The 6,112-nt window shown below is 45.4% G+C and overlaps 1 protein-coding gene across 1 annotated transcript in view; it reads right to left on the minus strand.

Annotated features, from left to right (window-relative positions):
* The window catches only part of ZFAND5 (zinc finger AN1-type containing 5), a 31,471-nt gene extending 25,690 nt beyond the window's left edge, over window positions 1–5,781 (minus strand). The window contains exon 1 of the mRNA XM_086961263.1: window positions 5,610–5,781. The gene's annotated coding sequence lies outside the window, so the exon portion shown is untranslated. The remainder of the gene's footprint in view (window positions 1–5,609) is intronic.
* Between the last annotated feature and the right edge of the window lie 331 nt (window positions 5,782–6,112).

Genomic DNA, 6,112 nt, shown 5'->3' on the forward strand with positions numbered 1-6,112 from the left:
ACTGCATCAGTTAATTCCCAGGAGTGATCACCTAAATCTGTGCAATTCCCTAGAATCTCATTGTAGTTGCCATTTATTGCACCCACCAGATAACGGACAAACCTCAGGGCATCTCGTTGTTTATTCACTACGATAATCACCTGGATTCTGAAAAACTTCAGAACAGTGCCTTAGTCTCCGGTTTGATGGTGATCTGGCTACAAGTGTTCCCAGATACACCAGAGCTTGCCCAAAAAGGTAAGCAGGGGGACTGGTCAGGTTGGCTTTGTAAAGGAGGCCTGTGGTTTTGAAGATAGTATAGGCAAGAAATAGGAGATGGTGGAGCTCCAGTCAAAGGTACTGCAGCGTATATGATTTGTCAGCGTGGAGTTTGGGGGGGGGGGGGGGGGGGCCATGAAGCAGGGTGGAACCACCACCCAGATGAAAGAGTATTATGATTTGAACAACAGTTCTGAAGTCACTTTGGGGGGGATGGGCAAAAAAAAAAACTGTTACACTTTCTTTAGAAGTGACTTGGTACAAGACCGTCTCTTTTGCCAGTATGCTCTAGGACGGTGATGTTGGTTTGTGTCCAGTATGCTCTATTATTATTATTAATTGTGTTTTGTTAAGCGCAAACAACCCGGAGGCCTCGTAGCGCTGTATTGTCTGAATCAAGAGAGGACGGCGATGTTGGTTTGTGTCCAAATTACCAGAGATGCCTTTAAAGTTAGAAAGCAGTCATGGCGTTAGAAGACTTATTTGTGATTCAAGCCTTAAGAGTCGCCACAGAGATTAAAGCTTATGTACTGTTGCCACCAGTCTAACTCTTTACGCAGTGTAAGCCCAAGTACTGCAAGGAAGAGTCAAGCTTTTAAGTTGGCATATTGGTGAGAACTAAAGATTCACCGTAGCAGAAGAGAATTTTTAAAAATTATTCACATTTGCACAAGAATAGAAAGAGCAGGCAGTTATTTTAGCAATTTGTCCAAGTCTCCATTGTATTTTTTGCAGTTTGTTACAGGAGGAATTAACCATCACAATTATATTGTAGATTTAGTGTGCCGTTTATCACCCAAAGTATGCATTTACTTGTTTTATAAGCAACAGTAGTGCCCACTGAGTGGAACCACAAATTCAATTCTGAGCACAGCAATATCGGCCACCAATATACTGTGTGCACAGACAGCTTGTTGCAGGGATGTGCAGCATGAAACCAGTTTTGTTCCAAAAGCATACTCCCCCACCAACTTTTTTTAATGGATATTATAAAGGCGTTTTGTAGCATATTCACGGTCTAAAAAGTAGTACAATTGTACACGTGTTAACAGTCAGTAATTGTGTGGGAAGACAGAAAACAATAAAGAATTGCTTTTATAAAAATAGTGTTTACATCCTTATTAATTTATGTTATGATCTAAGAGAGGCAAAATGTTGTTTACTAAATGAAGTTTTAATTGACTGTAAATTTGTTGATCTCTGAACAGCTTTATTACGTGTTTTGGCTCACCACAGAACCCCTTCTAAAAAAACCTTCAGAGACGAATGTCTCTTCCTCTAGACTACACGAAAAGGGAACCTGTCTTTTTTTGTCTGTTCTAAGAAAACCCCTTCCCTTTTCAATAAAGGGTTTCTCCTTCTAAGATTTGAAGCGGAAGACTTTTACTGCCCGGATCGAGGAGTCAAAGATGTATATTTCTCAAGACTAATATATGCCATGGGGATTAGTGAGATTTAACAAGGCCAATACATTTTATTTATTTATTTTTGTTATTTATTTTGATTTTTGTAAAGCGCGTAGTCACCCTTGAGTATCCCAGCGCTGAGCCTTGTGCCCTCCAGGGGAGGGGCGGAGGAGACTTCAAGTAGATCAGGGAAAGAGGAGTGTTTTGAGGGACTTCCTAAATTTTAGGAGGTTAGGTTCCGCTCTAAGGTTCGGGGGAAGAGCGTTCCATTTTTTGGCCGTGTTTACAGAGAATCTGCGACCGCCAAAGCGGGCTTTCTTCACCCTGGGAACCGCGATGAGGTTACCCTGTTCAGACCGGAGCGCTCTCGATGGTCTGTAAGGGGTGATCCACGAGCACAGAATGGGGGGGCCAGCGTTGTGTAAGGTTTTGTGGGCTAGGCAGAGGGCCTTGAACGCAACTCTTTCCCTCACTGGGAGCCAATGAAGTTTTCTCAATGCTGGTTTGGCCGATGTTCTTGAAGGGGTGTTTGTGAGCAAGCGGGCTGCGGCATTTTGGGTTTTTTGTAGGATCTGGTAGGTGGATTCCGGCGCGCTGAGGTAGATAGCGTTGCTATAGTCTAGTCTTGCTAGCACTAGACCTTGGATTAGCAAGAGACGGGAGACGGCCCTCCTAGTTAGTTTGCAGTGGTTCTTGCTACTTTGCCTTTAGACATGGCATCCCTCAAATTGCATTACGAGGGAAATATCCATTTTCAGATTTGTATCTCGCCAAAATAGCTTCTAAACTAAAACGTTACTTTCCTAGTCCGTTTGTTCACCAAGTACATATCTTGCATTCACTGCAAGGAAAACAGTTAATGTTCTCAGAGCAGAAAATTGAGTTTACAAGAGAAACCGAAAACAACTGATCCTAATTTTTACATTTAAATTAAAGGACCCATTGAGACTAAGGAATACTACTCTTTCAGCCACAAGACAGAGCGCCAGGCAGAATCATTGTACCTTTGGAAGACTACAATAGTATTGGCAGTATAAACAGACTGGAGAAGGGTACAAGTTCGTTGCAGCTATACAAACAGGAAACCAATCTTGGGAGATTTAGATAACCGGACTAGCCACCTCTGCATAGGATAAAGTAGGGACCTCTGACAGACTTGCATATCATGATAAACGAGATTGAGATATACATACGCACAAAACCAACAAGCGTAATGTTTTTCGCTTAGACTGGCTAAAATCCGTTGGCCTACAAAAATAAAAACAATCCTTACGTGCCCTGAAGTACCCACAAACCCAGTAAAAAAAAAAATACAAGAACGTTGTGGCAAACAAAGACATCCGGCACTAGCTGTCAAGTTCAGTTGCATGTAAACAAGGCAGAAGCATATTTATGGCCCCTGAACTAAAAGTAAACAAGACACGTCGGCTAGGCCTCAACTGCTATGGTGAAATAATTTGCTGACATGCTAAAGTCATCACAGGAGTCACGGCAGTGCGTTCCTTCAGAATATATACACGTCTCGTGCACGATGTAACAAATATTTTTCCTTAGAGAAGTAAACAGCTATGTCGATATATATACACACACACACAACCTATTTTCGGTAAAGGTAGCGCTCACTAACATTTAGCGAGCATTGGTGCATACCGCACTTTGAATACTTACCGATGAGAGGCTACAACTAACGTTAAAAACTTGTTCGCAATGTTTTAGTTGGATGCACTTGGCAATACAAAAGTGTTGGAGCACTAGAATGGAGGTAGTTTGTCTGAGGTTGTGTCAGGAAAAAGTACATTCAATAGGACAAATAACGTAACAAAAGCCGCGTCTCATGAGTCCCTTGGAATTCAAGAAGGTGGTAGACAGGACTGCTCCCAAACCTACTACTCCTACCTTCACCAACACAACGGAGGGCAACAGCGCACACAAAAGGTATCTATATAAAAAAGGTATGCCGGTAGATGTTCAGCCTCTAAGAACAACAACCCAGGTACAAGCGCATTTAAAGGGCGAGGTACTTGGACAATTTAAAACGGTTCCCATTTTGTTTAAAATACTTGTGAACAAGTCACAACGCGCGCTTCGAAGTCTGAGCGATTTGCTTGCTGCACTATGCAAAATGTTAAAATGCATCTGAACAAACTAGGTTCCCTTCAAAATACTGGCCGTAGAAACAACTTAGTGTAGAAGCCTGTTTACATTAGAAGAATGCCCGGTACTTGGAGTGAAGAGAGCAGCGTTTCTAAACTTATGTTTGTTTAGCAGCTCGCCTAGTAAGTACTGAGGCACAACACTTGAGCTAGCATAGTCTTCAAAATGTGCCAATACAAATAAAAATACACACTTAACTAGAGTAAGACCATAGCCAAGGTTAAGAAAACGGTGCTCGCTGGCACTACAATAATGCATGTTAAAACAGGAATGGATGGATGCACGCACTGTACTGTAAGGAGATGCAATGCTCCAAGCCGTCACGTGGTGGCCAACTGCTGCTGGGCACATCCTGGTAGATAACAGCTGCGCTTGGCCGAGGGCAGTAGGGGACGGGCGCCGGCAGGTGAGGCTTCCCGCCCTCTGACAGTGACTGACAGACCAGCTGTGCTCCTGGTCGTCCCATTGTCCTGCGCGTGAGCGCGCATGATCACGTGCCGCTGCTCGCGCCGCCCATCCAGATGCTGTCACAAGCCTGCAATGTGACACAGCCACGAGAAGCTGCGCGCGCAGCACAGCCCAACGCTGAGATCAGCGGCTATTTATAGGCAGACCGAGGCTGCCACGGCCGTCACTACCTGCAGCTCCGCTGACAGAGCCTGCGCCGTTCCCCCAAGTGAGTAGTGACCCCAGATCGCAGCTACTAGTCCCGACGGATGCCGCGAGCGCCCGAATACTACGTGCTGCAGGTCGGTACAGAGTAAAGAGAGTGAACTAATAAAGGCTAAATCATCAGTGACAAGTGTAAGCCAACCTGCCCCTACCTACCTGGACACAAGTGTGTTGGGGCGGGAAGAGAATGAGAAAACAAGTACATTCACACTTCCATTTCTGGAGTATTGGAGCCTCGATGATAACGTGAAGTAAACCACCAACAGCACCCTGTAACATCACATACTGAAGTATACTACAAGTATAAGGCCATCAAAACGATCACGTTCAGCATGGAGTCATAAAAAGAGCAACACAATGGATACTTAGCAAGAACACACAAGCGGCGATCGCTTCACAATACAACAAAACGTTGACTACAAAAATAACAGGGCCACGGCACTAGTAAAGAAACAAAGTCAGATCAAGTGCTTCACAGCAAACGTAAGCTTTCCTCGGTGTCAGGCCAAACAAGAGTCTCGGGACTCCGCGCAGCCTTATGCCTGCCTCGACTTAAACGGATACAATAACAAGAATCAAGTGTTGATTACACACACACACACACACACCTTTTGAAAACTACAGGGCTGCTGGTCTTCCGCTTGACAAGCTCGCTTCCCCTGGGTTACAAGTTGAAGGCACTAGGTTTCCAGCACCCGGAATAGAGGCATACACCGCCTGGGCTCCTCGCACAACATTAAAACCCTGAGTCACGGCGAAGGCCTCAGCCAGCTACGCCTCCGTTTGTGCTTCCGGTTAACCATGCACCCAGCGGTAGAACAAAGACGAGAACTGCCTCCGGTGCCCCCAGATCATTAACACCCCAAACCAAGGCGAGTTCCGCACTCAACCAAAGCCATAGCAGCCTCTTGACTGTTTTCCATATAAGGGTGCCTTCTCACAACGCCTGGCAAACCACCGTGGAGCTCTAAAACAAGATCCAGCAAAAAAACAAGAAACCCTTGGTGGGGATAGCACACTCCAGTTAGAGAAAGATTTCACCCGGAGGATTCTGACCAAATGGGTTGTTCCTTTCAGCACCTTCGAAAACAAAGAAAGAGTTTGATCGGCGCTTCTTACTCTCGAGTAATCCGAGGGAGGTACAGACTCTTTGTGTCTCCCGGCTGCTCAGCAGGATAGGTGGTCTCTATCACGGTTTCTGTGCGTCTCAGCTCCCACCTGTGACCCCCCGCAGCTCCGCCTCACATTCACCGGACCGAGCGCCGCCAGCAGCCTCTTCCACCTCTGAACTGAAGGTCTCTCCCCGCGGCCCAGGCTTTAGAGTCACCGCCGCGGAGGGCGGAGCAGACTAGCTGACGAAGACGAAACCCCCAGCAGGCAGGGCGCAAACAGAGCAGGCTGTCTAAAATGGCGTCTGCCAGCTGCCGGAACTTGGAAAGCCGATGCCATATTCGAAATGGAAATAATCCCTGCTTGTTTTACACTCAAATAGATATGGTCTGTGAAATTGAAAGAAATATACTTGCATTTTATCCTTTATGCCTGAAAGCAAATCACATATACATTAAGCTGTGTCATACCAGCTGTGTACAATATTTGTTGATTAATGATATTCAGATATT

The sequence above is a fragment of the Lissotriton vulgaris genome, chromosome 3_1 (assembly GCF_964263255.1).
Source record: "Lissotriton vulgaris chromosome 3_1, aLisVul1.2, whole genome shotgun sequence".
Taxonomy (NCBI): domain Eukaryota; kingdom Metazoa; phylum Chordata; class Amphibia; order Caudata; family Salamandridae; genus Lissotriton; species Lissotriton vulgaris.